This window comes from Apteryx rowi, unplaced genomic scaffold (genome assembly GCF_003343035.1).
Source record: "Apteryx rowi isolate R43461 unplaced genomic scaffold, aptRow1 scaffold_688, whole genome shotgun sequence".
Taxonomy (NCBI): Eukaryota; Metazoa; Chordata; class Aves; order Apterygiformes; family Apterygidae; genus Apteryx; species Apteryx rowi.
Window position 1 is genome coordinate 392,177 of NW_020450969.1, and position 26,905 is coordinate 419,081.

General features: G+C 37.1%; 1 long non-coding RNA gene across 1 annotated transcript in view; it reads left to right on the forward strand.

Moving 5' to 3' along the window:
* The window catches only part of LOC112975743, a 38,017-nt gene extending 12,427 nt beyond the window's left edge, over positions 1–25,590 (forward strand). Inside the window, exon 3 of the long non-coding RNA XR_003256733.1 lies at positions 25,278–25,590. This is a non-coding gene — a long non-coding RNA (uncharacterized LOC112975743). The remainder of the gene's footprint in view (positions 1–25,277) is intronic.
* Positions 25,591–26,905: the final 1,315 nt, after the last annotated feature.

Below are 26,905 nucleotides of genomic sequence, written 5' to 3' on the forward strand. Positions count from 1 at the left end.
TACAGCAATTCACATTTGAATAAATGCCTAAATTCCCCTTAGTAGTTCATCACACCAAACAAGAGTTGGGATATTTTTAGGCTTCTAGCACCTCAAGGGGTGGCTAAGCACCACTAGTTTTTATGCAACATCCTAGATTATAGACTGGCCCAGCAGCATTGCAGCGCTTGTTTCTTGTGATGTTTTACTCTTTTTGATATGGAAACGCACTTCTGAAAAATCAAAAACCGAATAAAAATACAATTGCTCTGAGATAATGTGATAAAGAGGGGAATTCACGCTCACAAACTTTAGAAACCTAGACTCGCTGTATAGTCCATGCAGAGTACAGGTGCTACCTTTTCTCCGTTGAATGTAGTGAAAATGAAGTTGATTAGACTCCTCAGTTTGGCAGCTAAAGTTAAGATGGCATGACTATTCCCTTTGTGCGTTTTACCGTGCAGCTATAGTTTCCAGAGGCAGAAGGTGTGCAAAGCTGTGTTAGCTATGCCTCAGTGAGGGTTACCACAAGGGGAACTAATGTCTAAGCTGCAGATGGGTCACAGTAGGAGTGGAGGAGTTATGTTACTTAAAACTGCAATATATTTTGTTTAGTAGGCCAGCCAACCCAGAGCTAAAGATTACCATATGTACCATATGTAAGATATGGCTGCTTATATATGGACAAAAACTGCATTAATAGCAACAAATACAAAACACAACTGCTGTAAACTCTATATGCATTATACAAGCAAAACTTATGTAGTTTTCTCTTCTCTATTAATTTCAGTTTTGTTTATGTATTCATTTGTATGACCCAGAAGGTATGTTATCTTAGAAGTTTCTTCAGATCATTATGATTCCTGGGGGCTGAATCATACCTGTGTACCTAATATACGCCTTGGAGTTAGGTGCCCAGGTCCCTTCGACCACTTGAGACGTCTACAGTGCCTACTTCTCCAAGGCCTCGATGTTTTGTATAGCCACTTATGCTTGTACAAAATAGGTGTAGCAGACCATAATAACTGTTTGCACTTGTTTTGCTCTGATGCACATGACTAATGTGAGGTGTGAGGCAGCATGGAAAAATCAAACAAGAAGCAAACAAACAGTAGGATCAGAGGTTTGTTACAAGGGCAGCGAGGCAAGAGCATTTGCACATCTTCTGTAAATGTATTTCTAGCTTCTGAAAGACTTTCAAAGTTTACTCTTCCCTTGTACACTGACTGACAGGTTGCATTTCAGGTAAGGAAGCAGTCATGCACTTCAGTAACCGTTCTGAAATATTTACCTTGCCTTTTTAAAGATTACTGTAACTCATAATAGTTTGCAAGATGGTTTTAAATTTATTGCTCATCTGGAGGTATCTAAATCCATTTATTCCTTAAGGACAGTGGAATTTAAGGTCCTGTTTACAAAGCTGAGTCAGTGTCATTGAGGCTGTATGGTAGATGCAAAGAAAAAATTTATCCTGAAACTCTAGAGAGACCTGCGTACTGCCTTTGTCACCCACAAAATATTTATTTTTCATTAATATGAGTATAATAAAGATGCAGTGGATCTCTATCCAAAAACATGAAGACTAAGAAAAATATGTGGTATTTTACAGTTCAGTAGCTACTGAATCTATGGTGTGGCATGTAACCAGGATAGGGAGCTCTTCTAGAGAATTCACTGTTACAGTATTTTTTTTTTTATTGCTGTCCCTTTGTATTGTACCTTTGGAAAGACTAGCTCCTACTATTGTTTGTCTGGATTTGTTCCTCAATTCCCATGGTGTATGAGGCACCTGTCTTGCTTAATTTAGTTGAAAAAAAGAAGTGTAAAATACTTAGATTTATGCTCTGGCAGCTGTCACAAGAAAAAGAAAACAAATGTTATTTTTATTAGTAGGCAGCTCCCTCTTCCAGTGCAGCACTTCACGCTTGCTGGTGTGGCTGTGGGCTGCTGTCAGCACTCCCAGCAACGATTCAGGACTGTCCTAATAACAGTGCGGGAGTGGGACAGGCAGTTCCCGTGCCTGATTTGTCAGAGCTGGAGGTTTATATTTGGCTAAGGCCAAACTGCTTTGAAACATCAGAAATGCAGGATGATTAAGGGAAGTTAAGCAGCTCTTTTTGAATGAATTGGAATAAAGCAAAGAGGGATGTCACATGCAAATGCTGTGTGCAAACTTCAATCAAAAGCCTGCACCAGTTGTAACCTTGGGCAAAGTCTGGCCTAATATGTTTTCAAAGCAATATTTTCTCTCTGTTCATTTAAAAGCAAAGAGAGAGAGAAAAAAAAGTCATTGCTTCTAAAATGCTGTAACTGTGTTACTCTATAATGAATCCAAATGATGAGAACAGTGTTAAAGGAAAATCACGTTGCTACTTAGCTGTGACTAGAATGTTTTGGAATTGAAGAACCGATCTSTCATTTTGACTTGGTAAATCTTGGATGTGAATTCCTTCCAGTGGGTCTTGTCTTTTTTTAGGGGAGGCGGAAGGACTGGCAGATTGTACAGTACATCTCCCCCATAAAACACAAAAAAAAATTTCTGATAGCTTTGGAGAAAATGGAGAGCCATGCCTCCCACTTAAATGCTGGTTATGTGAATTACTGGGAAATAAAAGCTTTTATCAGTACTTAGATGTTATGTTACATGGTGTCAGAAGAAGAAATTTAGCTCCCGGGGCGTGGGGGGGGTGGGTAAGACTGGAGAAAATGAAGGCCCACAGGATCCAATTCCTTTCCAAACTGAAGCAATGCATATGAAAACTAAAAGTTCTGGTAGGAGGAAAAGTCAATATAAGCATTAGTTTGGCTGCTTGTGCCTATATACTTACACAGAATCAGAAAGACTGTCCTTTTAGCCGACTGATTTACAGGCATGGAACAATGGTAAGCACAGGTGTTTCTGCAGTTTTAATGGACTGAGAATAATCCAGTGTTTGTTGGCCCTGAAATTCTGTTTGGCCTCATGGTCCAGTAGTTTGGTTGTTAGCAACAAGACTATAACTCCAGAATCCAGAAATGCAGTATTTAATGATAAAATCACTCTCTCACTTAAGGCCAGCTTTTAAACTTTAATGTTATATGTAGAATACAGTATATCTGATTCAGATTTGTGGTATGTAGTTTATGAATCAGGACTGAGTTGTATAAGGATTTTCTAGTAAACTTTATTTATTGATTTTAAACATAAATAAAAATGATTGCTTCAAGCAGCATTCTTTGCATTTTCTAAGCTTTTCTATTTCCTTAACCTAGCAAACAGCTGGATGGGTAGTTTCTGCATGGACATAGTTTGATTTCCTGATCCTATTTATTGTTTCCTGTTTGGCATAATAGAACTAAACTACAGTAAAGTGACCATCAATTTATTAAAACTTAGTTATGTTAAAATGGATTATGTCTATAGAGAAGGCTTCATATTCTGTAGGTTATGAATGAGGTAAAAAAAAAAAAAAGGAACCTCTGTAAATAGTATTGACCTTTGAGCTCTTTGAACAGAACCCTTCATAAGGCAAATCTTAATTGTGACTACCTATTTCACTTTACTTGTGCTGCTGTATCAAAAAGTAGTGCTCTCTAATGTTGCTCAGATAATTCAGGATTTGTAAGAAATGGCAATATAGTTGTAGGTGGATGCTTTCTCACTTTTAGCAGGTATTCTGCATGAGGAATCCTTGGAAGGCAATGGAAGGAAGCCATGATTGAGATGTGTGTTAGTAATGTGGTCTTACATCCAAGATGAGTCCAATGACTTCCATAGCCTTGCTTTTAAGAGTTTTAACTGGGATTATATCAAATATTTAAATCCATCTTAACTCCTTTAAAAATAAAGTCACTAAAATACTTATTGGAACATGAACAGGACATCTTATCGCTAATGGAGTATTTTTATCATAGTTTTATTATCATTATTACCTATTTTTGTTCCCTTCTTTCTCCATTTATAAATAAAAAGATAAAGGGGAGCAAAGTATATTTTTAGAAGACTGAGTTTGTATTTTGAAGGTTTCTGGATTACAGTAAAGAATAGATAAAATAGCTCCAAAGCACTGAAAGAAGATCAGTGAGATGTTTACATACAGCTTTTAATATATGTAATTATATATAATTAACACACACACCATAAACAAAAGGTAAATAGGTTGGATATTCTCTTAAAGGCTATCAGGGGTCTCCTTACTGAAATAATTTTTTAAATCTGCTCCTTCTAACTTTTAGCTAGCTAACCTCTCTACCCATAAATCACAATCTAAATATGTTTTAAGATGCATTGCCTGATCAGGCTGAGATGTCCACGCTGTCTGAATTTGCAGCCAACAGCTTCGAGGAAGTAATGAGAAAAAGCAATATACCTTTAATTATAGAAGCCTAGGAGTATTTTACTGTCATCATTAACAAAGTTATATAAAAGTTGCTTGAGAAATGGTCTGCGTAAAATAAAGATCGAACTCCCATACATCTCTCTTAAGTTTGTATATGACATTTCACAAATGCATGCAGTATCAGGAAAGGTCTTAATGACCTCTAATTCTATTGCTATGACATTTCTATTATCTCACTGCTAATTCCTCTGCATTCTCTACAAATAATGTCTGTACTGTGGTCTTGCAGTCATTATTTCTATTTTTCTCCTTGTGTTTTATCCTAAGTCTGTTTACTCTAACTATGTTTTTATTATCCTTGTCTAAGAAGACTTTATAATTATGAGTTTCCCTGGAGCCTGCTGGAAGTTCTTTGTTGCTTGCATTCTACAGCTTTAGGTCATAACATCCCACAATATGCTGCTGAATATATTGCTATATAAACAGTACACAAATTCATTTCTTCTCCTCACTAGATTTTAATTTGACATTTCTCCTTTAGAGGCTGATTCAGTGAAGCAGAGCTAGATAGAGTTGATGGGGGTGGGAAGGAAATTGTGCTGAAACTCTAGAGTGGTTGATATGATACTGATACAGTTTGTCTGCATCAGAAAAGAATCCATTTCTTTCACTTATTTGCTGTGTGCTGGTATGGAGATGTACTTGACTGACATCTTAACTTTCAACACACACTCTTGCTAAACTTGCAGTTTATATTTCAAAGTTCTGTAATTTTCTAGGCATTATTACAGATATGTTATGAAACATTCCGTTGAAGTGAACATTTATAGGATGAGGTAGTTCTTTCAGAACAAAAGAAAATGGTCAGATTTTTGTTAAAAACAAATGGAAATAATAGAGCAACTATATTTGCGCCAACTGCAAACCATATTTTGATATTAACTCATAAGGTTTATTTATGTCTAGGATATACTGAAATACACAAAATGTACAAAATAGAAATGATAACAGGTAAGACCAGAAGGTATGGACTTTTTGCCTATATTTCTAGGAGGCTCTGTATCTTACATTGCAGTTAGTATGCATCAACTAACATTTTTGCTGACACCTCTGTGGGGATCCAGAAGGATGTTATCATGAAATAACTACAACCTCACAGAAGGATAGCGTCTCAGAATTACAAAGATGTTTACTTCAGTCCTCAATTACAGGAGGGCTTTCTGGAGTCTTTAAAGCAAATAAATTAGTCAGTCTCAGTGAACAGAATATTAAGATAGTAGAATGCTGAATTTCATTTTTAAGTCTGCTTCAAAAGATGAAAACAGCCTTGGGTATGAGTGTAGGTTGTGCTTGAAGCCTACTTAATTTGCAGTTGATGCTGTTAGGAGCACAAGAAGGGGAGACAGCAAAGGTTCTTCTTACACTGTGGAAATTCCAAAACTAAATGCCAAAATCTTTAGGTGAATGTTTATTGGTAATAGAGAGAAACAAATATACTTCTGGAAGAACAACAACAACAACAACAACTCCCCCACCTCCGGCCAAATGCCAATCCTCCTCTTCCCCAACCTACCTCTAGAGTGCAAATTTGGTACAGTACATTGAGAAGATTTCTCTTTCTGAAATTGAGGAGCACTGAGCATTACTGCTTCTTCTTCTAAGGAAACAAAATGTGTATGTGTGTATACATGTACTTCTGTTTGTGTGTGTGTGTGTGTGTGTGTGTGTGTACGCGCGTGCGCGCATGTCTGTTCTTTTGCTTTTAAGTTTTTGAACCCACTGGCTAATGTAATTCACATTTGCTGCAGAACTCCAATAGACAGAATTATCCCTGCAGGTTCTGTGGCAATAGGGGACCAGGGAGAAGATAGACCTTATATATGTTCTGAGAGAGGACAAGGTCCCTTAAAAGCATCTTGGATTTTTAAGAAGGAGACCAGCTGGACTTTTCTTTTTCAGCTTGTTTATTTCTTCCCCCCACCCCCATCCACCCTTTTCCCCAGCAAATACTTTTCCAATGTTACCATGATGGGATTATTGTAGATGACTTTTTTTCTCTGCCTAATCACTGACTTTTGTGCTGGTCAACATTATGTATCACACTTGATTTGCACCAGCTTTCCTGTGGAGTTGATACTCTTACTGGTGCTTTCTGGCATAGAGCAACCTGAAAATAGGTTATGTATCAATGCGTTCATAAGAGACTGTAATTTGGCCTTCAACACAGAGGAAGGTTAACTTCAACATGGTGTTTTCTTCCTTCGCCTCTCTACTTATCCTCTTCTTTTTAGTCTTTAGTGTATGGAATACCATCTGAAAGCTTTCTAGAAATGGAGATCTGTATACTGTGGTCATGTGTTACGGTCATACAGACTACACCTATTAGTGAACTTGTGTATCAGAAATGCACTTCCCCTCCATTGGTGACAGCTCATGTATATTGTTTCAGACTAATCCTGAACTTGGTTTACTAAATTCTAAATTATTTTTTACCAATGTTGATCAAATTATGTGTTTTGGGCATTCCTGTTATGGGCATGAAGGTTTGAGTATAATCATCAAGGGTATAATCTAGTATGTATCTAGGTATAATCTAGTATGCATAGAATAACAGCTTTGACCCACTATTTTTCCCTCAGTCTCAATAGTATGAGCATGGTGACRCTAGATTTTTTAATGCTAATCCTTTAACAGTCCATTTCTTAGATTTAATACCCGTTTCTAGTGTTGTTGTAGGATACATAATTCAAATGTAAATATTGTCCAGTTTTCCCATCTCTTTTTCACTAACTTTCAATATATAACTTACTTCAGATCCTTTTTCAGATGTTCTTGCTTGCTAATTAACAGGTAATGAAATTCATTATGCTAGGTTAGAGCTTTTGCTCCTGATCCAAGTTCAGATGGCTCCCTTGAAAGCGTATGTGACATGAGATCTTTTCAGTGTGCTGGAAATTGGAAAACCCTGAGAAACTGTGATGATTAAATTATGGATGCTGCTGTCATGTTTGTTTATTTTTTCAGATTCAGCCAAAACAGCATACATTAAGAACTGCAGGCTGGAACAGCAGTCTGAGAGTTTCTTGGCATGTCCAGTAATAAAATAACCTATTGCAGAGTGTAAGTTACATATCTATCAGGACAAAGATTGAATGCCCCTATTGTTTCAGTTTGTGTCTCCTGCCCTGCAGTGTACTCAGAAGGAAAAAAAAAAAGGCTATCCTTGACTTTCTTTCAGTAGTCTTTCCCTTATGAGACCCTTGCCTTCACCATCTTCACTTTCATCTCACAGTTAATTACTTCTTTTTGCTGTTTTGGTCCTGAGGTATATAAAGGAACCTTACAACTATTATTATGTATCTATATTATTAACATTTCTGCAAGAGCTGTTCTGCTCTGAAATTAATAAAATAACCTCTTCCCTTCACAGTCTTTATGTGTGATACTTGCGTATTGGAGACCTATGGTAATATCTCACTGAATTACAAGACAAATTTTGTCACCATATGACAAAAGCTGAGAAAGCACATCCACGTTATTTATTCCAAACTACTTTAGACATATGATCTTAAAATAGCRCAAATACCCTTAATTAGGTAGCGGTACTGTGCAAAAAGATCAGTTGTGGATCATAAGGCCAACAGAAGTTAACATCCTGCTGCTGCAAAACTTGGAAATGCTAAGCCAGAATAAATATATGGGAATATAGCCTCAGGATGAGCTGTGTAATCCTTTTTACTCTGTTCTGCAATTGTAAGGCATTAGGTAGCATAAAGCATCTTTTTGGTACAGAAAGATGTAGACCAGCTGAAGAGAATCTAGCAGACAATATTCAGAGGTCAGAGGAACATGATTTGGGGGGAAAGCGTAAAAGACAGCATTGTTTGACTTGAAGAGAAGACTAAGGGGGCTAAGGTCACATATGAAGACCTGGAAGAGGAAGAATAATAAATTCTCTTCTGTATTGCTGATGGATTGTAATAATAACAGGCTTACACTGTAGCATTGGAAAATTCAAGTTTCTCTAATACAATTGAATTACAGTGCCTTTGGAAGTTGTGTGGTCTCTATTATTGCACCTCTTTTATGAAGGGTCTATAAAACAAAAATATGTCAGGAATGACTTAAGTAATTCGGGCAGGGAGCTAAACAGATGACTTTTTGAGCGCTCTTCTGATCCCATGAATCTCTGAAAGCCACTTGTTTGTTTAAACAAAGCCAAGAAATACTGAATTATAAACATATACAAGAACCATATGTGTGACAAAGATTTTTCTTCAGTGTGTCTCCCACTCTGTCTTTTACTTTTGATTTATAAGATTTGTTTATTTAGCTACTCCTATTGCAGCTTTCCAGCAAGGACTGGAAACTGACAGCTGGAACAAGAGCAGAGAAAGTTGGAACAAAATGTTTGTTGTGCAGGTTGTTTACTTGAGACTTTGAGGTTAGTGTTTCCTAGTTCCTCACTGTGAACTGCTTATGTGGTATCACACATGTACAGCATTTATGTAACATCAAAATTAGGAAGAGTAACCCGAACAAACTACTGAATTCGTTTGCTTGCGGGGAAAGTGTAAAAATAGGAGCCAGAAATATTCAAAATTTATTTCATTCTGCTGCAGTGTAGAATTCTTTTATGCTTATTTACAGCATTTGAGATGTTAGCATGGACTAATCACAACATAAAGGTGATCAGACCCAGTCATATACTGCTTTCTACATCTGTCTTCTTTCTCACCAAGTACTTAAAATGGAGCGAGTGCTGCAACTGTAGTGAACTCTGGATTACCTCTAAATAGAAGCAGGTTTAAAAATATGCTGGTATAGCATAAAGTACAGTAGTTGTTGATTATAAAATGGCTTTACTCAAGGATCTTTTTTCCTACTTTCTGCGGACATCTGGATTTTTTCCCTCTTTCATGATGTTTATACCTCTTTTAGTGGTTTGTTCTAATTAGGTCTCAGTTTATATATATATTTTTTATGTTTTTTACATATATACTCATATTGGTGGTTTTATCAACCAAAGTTGACATGGATCTTCTCACTTCTCTTGCTATGTGAATATTAGCATATGTTATCAGGAGAGAAAAGAAGAGAGATTTTTCAACCTACTCTGGCAAGAGCAAGTAATACCTATTTACTTTTTCCTAATAACATTTTGTAGGGAGGGAGAATGGGAAAGCAACTCCTTTACTTCAATGCTTTTGAGCCTTAAAAATCATTTCTAGTTTCTTTGGTTAGTCTCTTGTGTCTTTCCTTCCAGAGAACCTTGCTGCAATGGTAGCTGTCTGTGGATTGGAAAAGATGTTTCTGACTAGCTGTATTTGCTTTTACAGAGGATCTGATCTGCTGTAGTTAATGTAGTCTCAAGTTATATTGCCATACTGGCTCCACACCATTCAGGAGAAATCCAAAAGAATCCAGCATTTTTAAGAGCAGATTTTTTTTTCCCCTGTAGTTGCCACTCTGAATAATGAACTAGTAAAAAGCATGAAACCTTCTGTAAGTAGTTACTGCTTTTTGCATTCAGGGAGGTGGCCATTCTACTTGCTTTAACAGCTCATATAATGCCATATCCTTTCTGGGTTATAAATAAAGACATATTGATTAAAGTAAAAGAACTCAGAAAGAAAGATGAGTTTTACCAAAGAATATAAGAATTGACAGACTTAATTGGGCCAAGGTTTGCCTTGCATGTTCTGCTGCTTTCAACAATAATTAGTGCCAAAAGGTGTTTTGACAGTGTAAGAACTGCCGGTAGCCAGTATAGGGTAATTTGTCATCCTACTCATTGTCAGTCTGTATTTTGTAAATAGACTGACTTAAGCTTGGGAACATTAGGCTTCATAACCTCTCCAAAAGCAAAGATGTTATCTAACAACACTGACTGCTGTCGTTGCCTATATGAATTGCAGGTATTTCTTGAATCTTGCTAAATACTGGATGTCCATACATTCTTGTGTAAATGATTTTCAGAATGTTTAATTAAATTGTGAAAAAGTTTTAAAATTGGTTTTGAAATAGATTCATTTAATTCAGTTGAATATTCTGTGTTCTTGTGAGAGAAGCTGCTAAGCTATCTTCTCCGTATTGCTCATTTTAATAAATGCTACCATTTCCTTATTGTAATTTATTCTTGAATAGAGACCTACCTGTCTTTTTGGTGTCTCTTCATCAGAGTTTCTCCAGGTTGATAATTCTTACTACCTTTCTTTGAATGCCATCTAATTCTGCATTGTTCTGTTTGGAATAGGCTATATATTAATCCAGGTGGAACTACACTACTGATTTATAGAAAACGTATTGTAATAATTTCCAAGATGTTCTCCCCCACTTCATAAAGTAACTCATTTCCCTGAGTTGACCCTAATTGCACATTTACTGAAGAAATTAACTTTTCACAGCGACGGTCAAGTCCACTTCCTAAACTGATTCAGGTATTTCAAAACCTTCATGGTGTATGTGAATATGAACAAGTTTGGTTTTAAAGGGAATTGTCCTACTGAATAGCCAAGTTAAAACCTTGTTTCTTTTTTTCTTTTTTTTCTTTTTTCCTTTTTTTTCCTTTTTTTCCTTTTTTTCCCCTTTTTTTTTCTTTTTAAATAGGTCCTAAATTCTGTCATTATTATTATGTAAAATTTTCAATACTCTAGTGGATACATGCCCCAACTCCACAAATTTCTATTATTTTATTTGCTTCTTTCTTCCTTTTACAATTCAAAATTTAAGTTCACAAAGAGTGGTATGAGCTCTGCAGTTCTGAAACAAATGCTGTTTTGCTCGGGAATGAATTTCCCAGTAACTTGGAAAATATGTTATAAATTGAACTTCCGTTACAGCTAGAGCTCACTGACACTGGTATGAGAAGAGTGGTTTGAAAACTGTAGAATACAGGATCTTTTGGTGATTCTTTAAATAGTCTTGTATCCAGAAACACATAGAAATTGCCACAAGAATAGCCAGATTTTTTTCAGTAGGCCATCTTTCATAATTTGTAGGCATTCTAAAACTTGAAAAATAATAACATTTTACTATTTATAAATCTTCTGAAAAGCTGAGTTTGAGGAACAGATTAGGACCTTGCCTTTGTTGTCTTTTAATCTGACTTAATCTGTTTCCCTGAATGTAATGTGCATAGGCATAATTCTAACACTTAAAAAATATTTAATTCCCCATGAAATAATGTTCCTGAAAAACTAAAAGGGCCTTTGTTTTATTTTAAAATCATGAGAACCCATGGGAACGTAAGTGCATCATTAACAGTGGCAAGAAGGCAAGGCGAATCATTTGTTATTTTATGCTTCTCTAAATGTGTTCCTTCTTTTGGAACCTTTGCAAGTTTACCATTTAGACTTGTTCCTACAGTAATTGTATTAGCGCACTAGAAACAAGTTGCAGAGTTGCAGGTTGCAGAGAGAACCTTTCTAAACTTGACCATCTCCCTTTTGAAAGGAGTTAGAAATAACACATCAAGATCCTAATCTTCTGGATTTTCTATTAAATGACCACATGAAGGAATGACTTAGCGTCAACATTATAAGGAATTAAAGAATGACTAATGTGATTGTTTCTTTTTGTCCATTTTCTTTCTCCTTAATTCCGTTTGCTATAGCTCTTTCCTCCTTTAATGCTCACTGTGGAGGCCCAATAATACTCATTGGCAGAAGCAAGGCTGAAACACTCATGCTTGCTGCACAGACATCAGTTTGTTTGCATGACAGTGGGATGGACAATTATGTTGGCTCCGGTTCATTCTTTTTCATTCTATCTGTGTTTTTCAGAAGGAGGGACTATTTGTGTCTTTGAGTAAAATTAATTATACCTTTTCCGAAAAGCACCACAGAAAATGAAACCTGTTATTCGTTCATTTAAAGAATGTGAAGGCTGAAAAGGTGATGCTGTGAGCTTAACTTACAGACCATTTCTATGTCTGCCCTGGACATGTATATCCTTTGTGTGGTTGTACCCTAGCTACACTACCTGCTGAGGGATGTGACCACGTCAATGACATCGTGTAAATAATAAGAACAACAACTCTAAACAAGTTATAGGATATGATAAAATTATCCTTACAATTCATGTTTTCTCCGCTTGAATGCTTCATACCATCTTGAGCCCATATAAATGTATTTATACATTTAAATGTATAAGTGTATTTGTGGGGTCTGTGGCTACTGGAAGTGACAGTAGTTACCATCTGCTATGAAATGGCCTGTAAAAGTACAAAAGAGTTTCAGTGAATCAAGGACAAGATGTAGAATTCAGTTAGACAATTGCAATTGCCGAGGCACTACTTCCTTTCTCATCCCTGCCCTCTCTTTCCTCTTCCCTGAGTTCATTCTGCAGGAACAATTAAGGCCTATTTAAGTGATAAGCCCTATTCAAATGACAATAGAATTTAAAAAATAATAGATGGAGGAGAAGAGAATGAGGAACTGAGAGAAGGAAAAGGTTCAAAGTTGGGAAAGAGGAAAAGCAGAACCTGAAGAGAGGAGGCAGGGACATAAAAGACAATTGTGGCTTTAACTATTGTGGAACAGATGATCACTTTCCACTTTTGGAAGACGAAAAAGAAACAAAACTGATAACAGAATTTTCCTTCAACTATTTAATCTGCTTGATTTTTAAAAGCTTATTTTTTAAAGTGTATGACTAAGTTTAAAGAAAAAAAAGGTGGGGAAGCCCTATAAAATTCTCTTTCACAGCAGAGAGCTGCACTAAAGCCCATAGACTTTGGTAAGCATAATAAAACTGTATGTAAAAACTAACTGTATACTGCATTTTATTTCTTTTTGTCTAAAATAAGGTAATTAACACTAAGAATATAATAAAACCTTTATTACAGCAGTTAAATTTACATAACATATATCATCACATTGTATTATTACTGGAAATTTGAAATTGTGAAGAATCCTTAAGTTAACTTAATTATTTGTATTCTATACTTAAGTGGTTTATTTTATGGGATGTCCAAGAATAACAGAAATTGTAATGCAGATTTAGATCAGAATGGAGCTAAATGCTTCTGAGTAGTTAAACTGCCTTAAATTATTCCTGGATTTGTTTGGAATTTAGCAAATATTTCCATCTAGTGGCACTCCCCTTTTTTGCCAAGTAGATGAGGGATTTGAATCCTCCTCTTCCATGAGAATGTTCCAAGTGTCACGCTACAGACTATGTGTGACTGAAGGGGTGTTGTTTTTTTATTTTATTTGGGTGCTGCTTCACTTCGTATCAGATATTTAAATACTCATTCATCTAACGAGAGATGCTATAGTTGGGCAAATTTCTAGAGAAGTGAGAGATCTCAGTCCAAATCCACCATTGCAGACAGCACCCTAAGCACCGTCTTGTACTGTATGCATGGACAGGCTGCTCTCAGTATTTTCTGTTGACTCTGTTCCACTTCATAATGCACTTAATATTCATGGAGCAGGGACTAGAACGTGAGTGTTCTGCATTGCTACAACCACTAGATAATACTGTCATTCCTTCCTATGGCTCAGTGGATATTTAAGTATCTTGTACAAAGTATCTTGGAACGTATTCAGCAGGAGACAGTGAAAACCCTGTCTCTCATGTGTGATGATGTGGACTTAAACTGTTTCACGCAAGAGAGAAAATACAAGCTGTTTTTTCAGCAGAACAAGGTGAGTGTCCAAATCAAACGCTCTACTGGCACCAACCGACCTGGTTTTGCAAACAGTGCCCTCATCCTCCCCATATCCATTGCTTCCTTCTGCTATAGATACCTGAAGTGGCATACAGTCACATTCTACTCTAAATTTTCCCTGCCCACTTCCTGTTTAGGGTGCTGAATCAAAAAATGAAACATTTGCTGAGTTGTGATCTTGACCAAATAGTTGCTACTGCTGGTATTCTTATTATGATTGTTTGTTATTGTTATTATTGTTTGAGGGAAAAGTTATGAGTGCCCTAACGCTCCAATGTACTATTTTTCTACAAGTGCATAAACGTGCTTGGGAATATTGTAATGGGGAAGCTAATTTATACGGAAGTGGATTTTGCATCTAAGTGTAGTTGAAGCATATAGAGGTCAGGTGAGCTGGAGGTTGTGAATAAAATGAGATAAATGAAAAGAGCTGGCATGAAATACTAAGTTATTTATTTATGCAAATTGCAGTCAGCTATTTTGTGCAGTAGCTGGATGTGCTTTTTATTTCCTGTGGCAGAAATTAAAGTTGTTTTTTCTTCTCTTCTGTTCTCAATCCTGTCTTCTCCTTCTAATCTCTGTATTTTGCTTATAAAGCTTTTTACCCTCATAGATGGAAAGGCTTTTATATAATTCTGTTCACCTGTTGTGAAATGGGTTTCTGTGGGTTATTAGAAAAGCCAGTTCCTTCTGTAAGTACAATAGCATAGCAGTAATCTCCTTTAGGTGGAATTTAAGGTATTCAAATACTCTTGTAGTATTTTAACCAGCCTTTATAGCCAGATTATAGCAAATTTCTTCTAATGCCTTTGCTGTTGAACCTGCTTCAGTCAGCTGTACTTTGTTTATCCCTGTGATTGCAGTCTTCCTTTAATAACCTCATTATTTTGTAACTTTGTCCTTGTGATAGTCTTTTTCTTCTCTTGAATTTCTGAAATATTAATGACTGCTGTTTGAAGCCATTTGTGCACATTGTGTTGTAATAGCTGTCACGAAGACCATACTAAAGGCTAAATCCATTGGTGCTGTTGGTGTTTTAAATGTTCTAAAATATAGACTTAGAAGGTTCTACTTCCGCTGCTTTGTTTGTGTGTCTCCACCATACTCATTTAAAGTTACCTCCAGTGGATAGCACTCAAGAAATTGGTAGCTGAAGCCTTTCATTTCGTTTCTGCTGTTTTTTATTTAGTCCAAATTGGTGGGTAGTGGCTGAAAAGTCTCCTCTGACAGCAAATCTGTCATCTGATTTTCTGCTGAGGTGTTCATCTAACAAAATTTTTTTCATGGAGATGTTTCTGGAGACAAAGTGGCTTCTGGTTGATGTCGGAAGATGATTGGATAGAAGGGGAGATACTTACATGATGTGTTTTGGTGTTGGTGAAACTGCTGCCACAGAGGCTCTCAATCACCTGCTTGCTGGGTGCTTACTTCTCAAATGCACTACCCACAGAACTAAAATTCATAGCACTGGATACCTGAATTGCACCTGATGTAGAAACCTACAGTGGGCAAAAGCAGTATTTGAATTTTTTTTCTTTATGAAATGTAGATGCTAACAAGCTGTGGTTAATGTGATACATGCAGGCTGTGCAACATGGCAGAGCTGCCACATAGCTGCGGAAAGCTTACATCTTAAATCTCTTGCCTTTTGTGATGCCTAATACCTCAGCTGTAATATTCCATTAGCATTCTTCACTTTATCCCCTTGATATTGTTTGTGATCCTCACTTGTCATGTCAAGTCTCTGAAAACCCTTGAGGTCATAGCCCATGTCTTTCTATTTGTCCTGGAAAGCATCCGATATGCTTTTGCAAATTGTGAAAATAATACTCTTAAATTTTACACCTAATATGGATTGTGTTTAGCAGCAGCAGCAGCTCTGCCATCTGTATCACCAAGGTCTGGCTGTTTTCATAACTAACTGCTTCTCATTCCATGTTATAGACTTCTGCTACTTTATAGACTTTATAGACTTCTATGTTACGTTATTCTCTCTATATTTTTTTTTACTACCTTTATTACCTTAGGAGCTGAGGACCTTACACTAAGGGAAGATTGTAGCATCTGTTATGTATCATCTTCTCTTTCACCCTTTCCTCATGGGGTGAATATCATGTGAAGTATAGTGTATTCCTTGGGTAAAGGTTTTATCTTATTAATATATACATATATGTATTTATATATACACACATGTATGCATAGAAAAAAATGCATAATTCATTTTCCCTGACTTGTTCAAGGTAGCACTTATAACTTTTTCTTGAATAAAAAGAGGGATACCACCCCCCCCCCCCCCCCCCCAAAGCATTAGGAGAAGGAAGGCAGAAAAAGTCTAAAAGGAAAATAAGATCAAGCTTTTTGCTGCCCATCAAAACTTTTGTTTATGTTCTAAATCTCTTCTTTATGTATAACTGTTTCTCAGTTCTGAAAAGTGAAATTCAAGCTGCTTTATCCCCTAAAGTACATTCAGCAACAAGGGCTATGCGTGAATCAGAGCTTTGAGAATTTCAGCAGCACCGTTCGAATATCGTCTCTCCCTCCCTTTTTTATGGTGTTGCATCAGTTGGTTGGGAAGGAGACTGCACTGACGTGAGTGTTTGGGCTGAGTCACCGGATCTATTGTCCCTGGCTACTTTAAAGTCTTTGTGATACTCCTGTGGTTGAGATATTAAGCCTCACAGAGGATGCTGCAAAATGTTTCTTCTGCTAGCAGTGCTGCCGGGGGACCTTTGTACCAGGTGCTGTAGGGTCACGCACTGGGCTCGTGCCTCTCTCTGACTGCTTTTGGGACCTTCCCTCCTCTCATTGTCAATGGGAGGAAAAGTGGGTTATTGTGCAGCAGGTGGTTGATTTTTCACATTCTGCTTGCAGGTGTTAAATCTCTCTAGCCCTTTTTTAGAAGAAAATACAGTATTGATAGAAGTATTTACATCCGCTGCTGCTGGATACCTTTGAGAGGTTGTGATTCAGCTAGCCTTTAGTATAGGAAGGGTTGCTGTGAAGTAGTCAGCGATGAATATGAACTTCAGGCTTTTATGCTGAGAGTTATCAACAAGACTGGCACTAAACAAGCTTGATTCCATTTATTCTGGTCTTTCTTCTCCCTGAGGCATGCCCAGCTGTCAGGGTGCCATTTATCACCCTCATGCTTATTGGCCATGCTAGATAAAGCAGTTTAGAGCAGCAGCAGGGGCTATTTGAGTTTCAAAATGGAGAGAATGACAGGTGGCTAAAGATAATAGGGCAGAAATCAAACACGTGGCAGAAAATGCACAAAATACTTTGGAGCTGGTGCTGTGCAGCAGCGATCTCCTTTGGCCAAACAAATTGTTGTCTGAGTTGTAGCAGTGGTAATCTTCACACTTTCACATTCAGAAGGATTTTTTCCGTGACTCTGAGCTGCTGCTTTAATACAAGTAATAGGCAATAAGACAGCAAATAGCAAAGTTTTGTCCATATAATATATTTAAATTAGATCCCAACATCAGGTCCATGAGGTTATAATTAGGATTTATAAGAGAGATATATTTTGTGGTTTTGTTTTCTTTGGGATGTTCTGGACTGATGTTATGGCTTCTTTTTCTCCATTATGTTCTATATAGATCTTCCCATTCTGATACAGTGATACAAATAGCCATTGTGAGATTCTGCAATGTCTGCACTGGTAATATATGTTACCATGGTAAATGATCAGTTCTTACAATAGGTCACAATCTTCTGTAGTGGGACTTAAACCATACCCTGAAGATCAGACTGAGTTATCATTGCCAATTGCTGAATCAACCCAACTAGCTATGTGTTAGCAAGTTATCTTTGGGAATTATTTACACTATCTACTTTGTCAAGCCTGACAGAGAAGTCATTTATTTAACTGTGAGTGAGTATAAAAACAACATCTATTTAATTTCTTTCCTGTACTGTGCAGACCTCTTACAACCTAAATTCTCTGGTGATGTTCTCTAAAATGTGCAAAAGTAGCACAGACTCTTGATTAGATTCCACTGGCCTAAGGACAAAATGAACCTATTGCTTTTCCCTGTAGCATATTCCCCTCTTTATTCATGCATGGTTTTTGCTATTCTAGCAACTTTTGGGGTATTAAATGTATTGACACCATCTTGGCATTTCTTTTTTCAAATGATGTATGTGTATTTTTTTTTATTTGTGGTTATTTCCTGTAAATCATTTTGTGGATTAATTGAATGTATACTTTTTTCTCCCTAATATGCAGTCAGGTGAATGTGGCATGCTTGCAAAGCCCAGCAACAAATTGTTGAAGTTACCGTGGCTTTTGGTATGTGATATTTCAATAGAGTTATTGATTGATAGGTGGTATATTATTTTGAAGATGCAATTGCCTTAGCATGTGTTTGTTCAAATAAAATGTGAAACAGCAGAACAAGGAATGGGGACTTCCTCTGTGATATTGTTTACATTTAGAGGACCATAGGCCATAATCCTAGATGGATATTATTTGGTAGTGTGTTTAATGAGCATCTAGTTTCTTCTGCCTTAAGAAACCATTTTAAAGCCATTTGTAAGGCTTTTGTTTTGCTTTTCTGGGCTTTTAGTTAAGGTGATCTATTCTGTGTGAGAAAATTTATTGGGTAGCGGTCTCTTTGGTGGCCATGTCAGAGTTACTACTTTCAAGAAAATATATCCTGTTTGGTGAAATTTGTTGATGGCATTTCTTAGTGGGATGCCAATGACTGACTTACCACATAACAATGTAAATCTGTATTAAAAGTGGTTTGTAGATTCAGCCATTCTTCTTTCCTCCCTGGTCACTGTTTTGAGAGGGCATCAGAGGATCAAGGAGGGAAGGTAAGTTCTCCTTCACTGCTGCCTCAGTAAGTTGTTATGATAGATTCTGAGCAATAAAACTGCTTTTTTTTTTTTTTTTTTTTTTTTGTAGAATAGGCCTAAGAGAAATTAACTAAACTGTTTTGCACTGGTTGAATTGTCTTTTGCTTGACTCTTTAAAGTATTTTTCGAGCCTTTTTTCCCCCAAAGCTATCTGTCTGTAAATGGCTGCCTGCATAACTGAATTCATTATGATAAAAAGGGTGCTTGGTTCTGCTTGTTTAGGTACTATGAAATGAAAAAAACAAACTCAATATCACTTGATTAGGAGGAGAAATCTACCTAGAACACATCATTCTTTTGTTTGCTGCTAAATATTTGCTCATCTCCATTGGCATGCCTGCTTATATTTCTCTGATTTGTTAGGAAATGGGCATTCAGACTTCAGGAGCCAGCCCCTTGAAGATATTAAGTACCAGCTTGCCATTTGTTTTCACAGGAAACTAAGAATCTAAATAAATGTGAGGATCTAGTACTTCATAACTGAACAGAGTATTAGACAGGGTTAAAATGAAACAGACTGGGATGGAGGGAGAAATGCTGACTAGCAAAATTGACGGAACAGATGCTGATTGATTCCCTCTAGAGTAAATAAGGCAATTGATAATATAGTTCTTTCTGCTATCAGGTTAAATCACTGATTTCTTCTTTCTGGATCCTGCTCTGAATAAAAGGGAAAAGTCGAGGGGAAATTCTGTTTGCTGACATTTGCAAAGAAATTGTTATCGCAGATTTCCTGTGTTATATGGAGTGGAGGCTATGCACCTGCAGTCATTTGAAAACCTATGCCCACAAGCATTTTAGTCTTGTGGAAGTGGAAATTGGGTATTCTGAGACTTTACTAGGCCTAGGTTAGGCAGGCAAGGGAAGGAGAGAGTGGTAATAGTGAAGGATTGTTTTTGGGGGTCTGCAAGAGGCTGTAATAATTCATCTTTGGATTGTCCTGGTCACCTGGCTTAGAGCTGCAGGCTGTGCCTGACTTGGTGCTGTGCTTCCAGTGAGTCGGATAGGAGCTGCAGTTATAGACCAAGGAACCACTAGCAGAGTGGTAATGTGGTATTTGTGTGAGAAATTATCCCATTTGGCTGATTACAGTGTTTTCCCAGACAGAATTGCTCATGTTCCCAGGTCATTTGTTGAGCTGGAAGAAAGGAAGGAAAAGCAAGTATCTTTGAAAAGTATGAACATAACTGGACTTCAGTTTCCCCTGTCAAGACGTTTCAGTATGACTTCAGCTGAAGTTCATGCTTCATTTAGAAGAAACCCTAGATAACAGGATGAACCCAGCTCTTGCTACTAGTTATGATTGGTAGTTCTCCAATGCAGTCAAAAGTAAATGTTGATGACAACCCTTCATTAGGGGAACCTAGTGTCAAAGCAGATGTTGGCTGAACTCCAGAATAGACACAAGCACAGTGTATCTTATTCTGAATGTGAGTGTCAATTTAAAAACATAGGTAGGTTAAATATAGCACTTCTAATTCTATATTCAGCCCCAAGTCAGTACTTTAGTGACTTATTTCTAGAGTGCTTTGTGTCTGCCTTAGTGTGAAATTTAAGTTCACCGAGTTTCTTTGTTTGTGAAATTTTTTCCTTGGTGACAACTAGCACAACCTCAGCAGCCTGGCTCAGTGACCCCTAATTCATTCCTACAAAAAATGCAGTGCTAGCAGGGCAGCACCTTGATCGAGACTGTTGGGCTAAATATTATTTCTATTGAATTCATACTAACGTTGCCTGCAAGACTGACTTTTCTTGCCTTCAGAAAAGCTGACCTCTGTGTGCCATCTTACTTTCCAATCAGACTGCAGTATAGTGTCAGAAGCCTCCTTATTTCAGTCAATATCAGATGTGCATAATAGCTATTTTTGGTCATCAACTCAGATACTGCCTAGAGGTTGCAGCTGCTAAAATTGTGCAGAAGTGTTAATTTTGCTTCAAGGTTTTGTCAGGAACAGCTGGTATTTTTATAGTTTTTTCTATAAATTTATTATGGAGAAATATTTTGCCACTTACATTTTTATTTTTTGAAAATGACGAGCTAATTTGAAAACTGAACAAAATTTGCACTAGGATAATATTTTATGTCTTTTTTTTGGTAAGTTAATGTTTAAATAAATAAAATGTTAAAGGTACCTGCCAATAGCTTCTTTCCTGTGAACAGTGATCAGCTAGAAAAATAACAAAACAGAAAACCAGAGTTTATTAATGTTTAGTTCGGTACTGTGATTTGAAGTATGTTACGTCGCTGGTCAGGAATATGCCCTAAAGTCCACCAGAGTTTTGCGGGTTCCTACAAATGAAGCAAAGCAAGGAAGTTTGTTTGTTTTTTTGTTTGTGTGGAAATGTGGTTCTTTTTGAATCCAATCTTCCTATATGTTTCATGGGGAAAATTCTCAAGATATTTTTCTCTTGGACACTAATACAGGACTTAGTGTTTTGAAAAACTGCTACTTTTCAGCTTCATGTGAAATTCAGTGTGAACGAACTTGCTGTTTTTCTTTTGTACTGATTTTGCCAGCATTGAGAATTCTTTTTGTAGAAACCTACCGTCAGCTGAGATAATTTTGACATTGTCTCTTTCCTTTCTTACCTAAGTGTTATCTCTTGGGATTGCTGATCTGTTCAGTTTTCTTGTTAATTTTTATTGCAATATTCCTTCACTCCTAACTGGATCAAGATACCGTATAAATGTATATCAAACTGTTGACTGTTGAAGAGTTGACTCAAAGCTTGCCAGCTTTGTAGACAAAATAAAGTGATGGGGAAGCATGAAATGAGTAGATTTGAGAATAATTTTTTTCCTGGGGGATTAGGGGTGGTCAAGGACAACTCCTGTCTCTTATTCCTTCTTCATTTATGCTGGGTGTTTGCTGCCTTGCAGTACCATGTTGCAAGGTATGGGTTTATATGGAGCCAGGTACTTTCTGTGACTCCCTCTAACATTCTCCTAGTGCAACACAGATATATGCAAACAATACAGCAAAGCCTATTGTTTGCAGTATATGGCTACTGCTGATTTTTCCTCTGCCCAAAGCTGTTAGCAGTTGTTTCACCTGGTGCCTTGTGATGACTGCATGGGAGGAAGAGAGCAGGACATCCAGGGATTGCTCCCCTACCCCTGATCATAGCAAAGTCACAAAGCTGTAGACAAATGGACTGCTTATGGCTAATAATGCTAGACAAAATGAAAAGGGAGGGGGTAACATCAATATTGCAAGCTGGAAGTATCAAGAGCTATGTCCCCCCAAATCCTGATTTTTTTAAAACCAGCATGTTTATTTTATTTACATTTTTTTCTTTCTAAAGTTGGAGTCTATAAATGTTTGCAAACTTTTTCTGTGGCTACATGAGCTAAAAAATAGATCCCTGGGGTGGGGTTTTAAGTAAGATGTGTTAAGAACTGAGATCCTTGTCATGGAGCTGAAGCCGTTAGTTAGGTAGAGACATGTCCACCCTCTTTTCACAGTTAGGAAAGCAGCCTGTGACATGTTGCCCTTTAAACTGTAATTTTATTACCAGAGAACATTGGGAAATATTATTCGGGATTGAGGAGTGGTTTTCCATCATGACAGGGAGTCATCCCAAGTCTCCTGTCAGTCATGGCTTAAGTGAAAATCTCTGTTGTAATGTGACGTTTCTGTGGGCAAGCACACTTGTTAACTCGTGTGTTTAAGCCCATAATTTGTAAGGGATTATTCCGCATCCCTTCATTGGCAGTTCAAGCTACTGAAGTCACTGTKCAGCTCTTCTCATTAATGTTTTAAAGCAGGAGAGGCTTTAGCAAGCACTGCTTAACTGAAGCTAAAAGATAAATAGGAACCCTGTCCTTGTGGTTGAACTATGATGCTTTCATAGGTAGAGCAAAGTTTCTTTTCTTTTAAATGGCTATCAACACAAGGCTTGCACCTGTCCTCCCTTTAATGAACAGAAATTTTCAGACAATGAGAAAAAATATCCCCCTTGCTCTCAAAACTGTGCACCTCCACCTTGGTCCTTCCTTTACCCTAGTTTAACTGTGTGTATTTTCTGTGTCCTGTCTGCAACAGCTCTAAAGACCCATGGAAAGTCTGATTCCCTTTTGCCAGTTTCTTGCAAACAGAGCTAATACACACAGCAGACTGCTACTCTCTTAGAGAGGGTGAAGCCTCAGGTGATAACAGCTCCAGGAAGGCAAGACAAATGAAAAATTGGAAATGCTAGAACAGACATCCACTACATCTGGACTTTGTAGGTCTTACAGCTCTGTTGTCTGAAGCTGTGTGATTATATATTGTATGTCCTCTCTCTACGTAACATTTGTTCTCTTACTGTTCTGCTTTTGGAGGAAAGCTTGCCGCTCTATAGGCTCAAAATGCAAATGGCAAATAAAGCCCCATGCTCAGATCTCTTCGGTTTGAGGACTTGGCTCAGAGTTTTTGTCTGAATTTAGCAATACTGAAATAATTTCCTTTAGTTATGTATTGATTCTTTATTCTGTGACTGAAGTTACCCAAGTTGAAGTGGCTAGTACAGAAAGGGTGGGAGGCATATACATAGCTTGTATGCAAGTGGGGCTATTGCCTGCACACAGCCAGAGACCAGGTTAAGAGTACAGATTTGGGGTGGGGGAATGGGGTTAAGTGCCTAATGATCTCTTTCTATTTTGTTTCTTCTAGACTTAGACAGAAAATTTTTCCCTGCCTACAACATAATTTCAGATTTTATTGTTTTGTTTTCATGAGAGAAAAAGACAATGCAGAACATTACCTTAGCAGGAAACTGAACAAGCAGGTTCAAGTTCCTGTTTTAAACCAAATCATCAGCAATTTGGGGCTTAGTTTGCTTTTACGTCTGTCATTTTTGTTCATTTAAAAAAAAAAGTACTAAGTAATTTTCATCCCAACTAATACATTTCTCCCCAAGTTTTCAAGCTTGATATGTTAGTAGTGATACGTTAGTGCTCTTTAAATAAAAAAAGAATGTTTCTTAAAAAAATATTCCTTGTCCACTCATTTTTCTATCAGGACTCAAGCTTAAACATTTCAGTCTTTGTCCTACAGAAACACAACAGCTTCTTCCCTCTTAGCTTTTATATTGACTTATCTCTCCCTGAGTAACTTTAAATCTGGTCCTCTAAATCTTTTCAGCCAGTACACTCTGGCTGGGAGAATGATATTTTTCTCTCTGTGAAATGAGTTCCTAAAAAAGGCAATGTATGAAAGAATGTCTTTTCTCCATTTTTCTAGTGATGCCAAAGTTAAGTCAGTTACAGGTAATTTTGTTGTTAAGTAAAGCTGAAAAAAGGTTTAAAATCAAATTTGCTTTCTTAATTAATGTTGGATTTTCTAGTTGATCTGGTTGGAATATATATTTATATAAATAAATGTATATTTTCAGGTGGCTTTCAACCAAACCAGCACCTTGAACTGGCTGGTTATGTGGCCAGATGAGCTCCAATTCTAAGCCAAAGGAGGAGGTGGGAATGTGCAGCTGGGAGTGAAAGAGTAGGCAGAACTTAAATTGGCTGGGGAGAGGCTTTAGAAATGCTCTTTAAAGCAGTGAACAAATTCCACAATTTTTGTTTCCAAATGCTTAAGGAAGGGAAGATGTATTTATTCAAGCTGCTTTCACCAATGAGATATTGCTTTCAACTGTAAACTCAACTCCGAAGCATTAAAGTTTGGGTCAGATTTCACAGTTCAATGATGGACATAAAGAACATCAAGTATGTAAAGAAAACCCAAAGAAAATTGAGTTAATTAATCATGAGTTTCATGCACAAATTGGGGAAAACACTGTTCTCTCCTCCCCCATTTTTGATTCTATCATTATAATCAGCTGTTTTTGCATTGCAAGTACCATTGGGAGAAAAATATATTGCTCAACAGATAAAGTTTATCTGTTTAGTAGAGATAATTGACTGAGAAACATAGTGTGTAAACTCAAGAATAAGGTTAAAAATTTGGTTGATAAGCACAAATGCATGTGCTATCTTTACATAAATACTTGACAAGAATTTAACTGAATCTCTGCTGAGAAGTTCAACACAGCTGAGCTTCTGTGGTATATAGGAACCTCCTTCCTCTTGTTGTCTTCTCTTAGACATGTGAAGGACTGGTCAAGTCCTCAACATAATACATGTGGACAGATTTAAAGAATGTAACATGATTTTATCTTAGTACCTTTCATTTCTTCATTGCATAAAAGCACTTTTGAAAGCAAGGAACTGAACTCTGGTATTTGAGTCACTATGCATCTTGAAATGAAACATTATTTTGCACTCAGCAATAGATTGGAGGAAAATTTGGGTAAGGACAGGGAATGGGTCTGGAATTTAAACAGCTCTGTTCACTTTGACTTTCCTTCCTATGCAAAAATGGTCCCATTTCCAGATGTGATACAGATTTCATGGAGATTCTGAAATGTTTCAATATATTTTCTCTTTCTCATTTTTATAGCCCTTGAATTTCTGGGAGCTGGCCAGCACTAGAAATGCCAAGATACCTTGAGAGAGGCTGCTATTGAGAAGTTTCCAGCTGGAATCAGAAGTGTTGGGAACCTTGAAAGACAGGCAATTCTTGCATTGAATCCGCTCCAATCCGCAAACTTCAGAGGTCTGAATCTCATTTATTGCAATGTAGCTTAGAAGTACTGCTACTGAATTCAGTAGAGTGACACAGATCAAATCTGTGTAAACGAGATCTAAATCCAGCCTTCGAAGGGTTACATAAATTTTTATAAGAATGTTTGAAATTCAATGTGCTTATCTAAACTGAAAATAAATGCAAAACTTTTGGAAGCTTTCTTGTTAGCTAGAGAGCTCTGTTTCACTGAGGAGAGGAAATCTGGCAGATGTATAAATATTATCCACAGTCATTTTAAGAATAATTTGGGGAAATGATATTCTTTCATTGGCTGATTTTTGTGTTGTCATTTCCACCTGGAGAAGTACAAAGTAGCTGAAATAAATTCATCTAATTTGTTCTTGGTTTCTTAGTAGTGTGAATGAGATAYACAACAATTTTCCAGAGGTGAATCTAGTCTCTGACCATGGTTAGGAAACACTGTGTATTTTTTCTCTTTAGGAAAGTGCCAGAAAATTTACAGCAACTACAGTCTATCTACAAACTCATAGGTGTTACTGGCCCCTGTACAGGCACTGGGAATTGAGTAAGGATGTTACTAAGGATGACATTTATCTCATCTAACCTTAGCTGCCAGGCAAAGCTGGCTGTGTAAATTCTAGCAACCACTGAAGATAGTGGCACCTTCACATGGTGATTCATCCCATCCTATTTTCAGATGGGGCAAATCAGCTGTGGATGTGTTTGTCTCTTTACTCAGATGACAGAGGGAGCCTTCACACTTGATGTATAAGCAATTAAGCTTCTTCCCTGAAAACCAGCCATCCGTAAAGAAAACACTTCTTGAAAGTGAGGTTTTGACCACAAAAAGAAAGGAGACCGAGAGGCACAATGGAGTGTCATAGGACCTTAATAATGCTACTGGATTTCCATGGTGGATTCTCAGACCCATTGGAGTAGATACAAGGTAGCAGAGATCTAGAAGAGAGCAAAAAGTATGATCTGTCATTTCTTCATAAATAATTCTACAAAGGTGACAAATATAACCTCAGAGGTAATATTTCACTTTTGGAGAATAAGGGGAGCAAGGCAGGTATGACCGAGACTAAAAGGAGGACAAGAATAATGTTTTCTATGTCAAAATTCATCTATAGGTTGCAGTCTTAGTCTTTTATCGCTTATTGCTTTTAGTGATGCAGCAAGATTAGGATAAGTGAGGATGGTCGTACTGACATAAGTGTAACTTCTTTTGGTGTTTAGACAAATCACCCACTAGAAAATTATAAATTTGGTATAAAACCAATTTTTAACACTGAATGTAGCAAGAGTAAAAATTATGCAGTTTTTAGGAAATTTTGTTTCTCATTCTTGAAAATTCTTAAAATATTAGTCTTTTAACTAACTAACAAATCTCTTAGACTGCCCTCACACAGTATGTACCTTCTGGTCTTTAGTTCTGCTTTCACATTCAGGTGAGTACTCACAACAAAGTTGCTAGTATT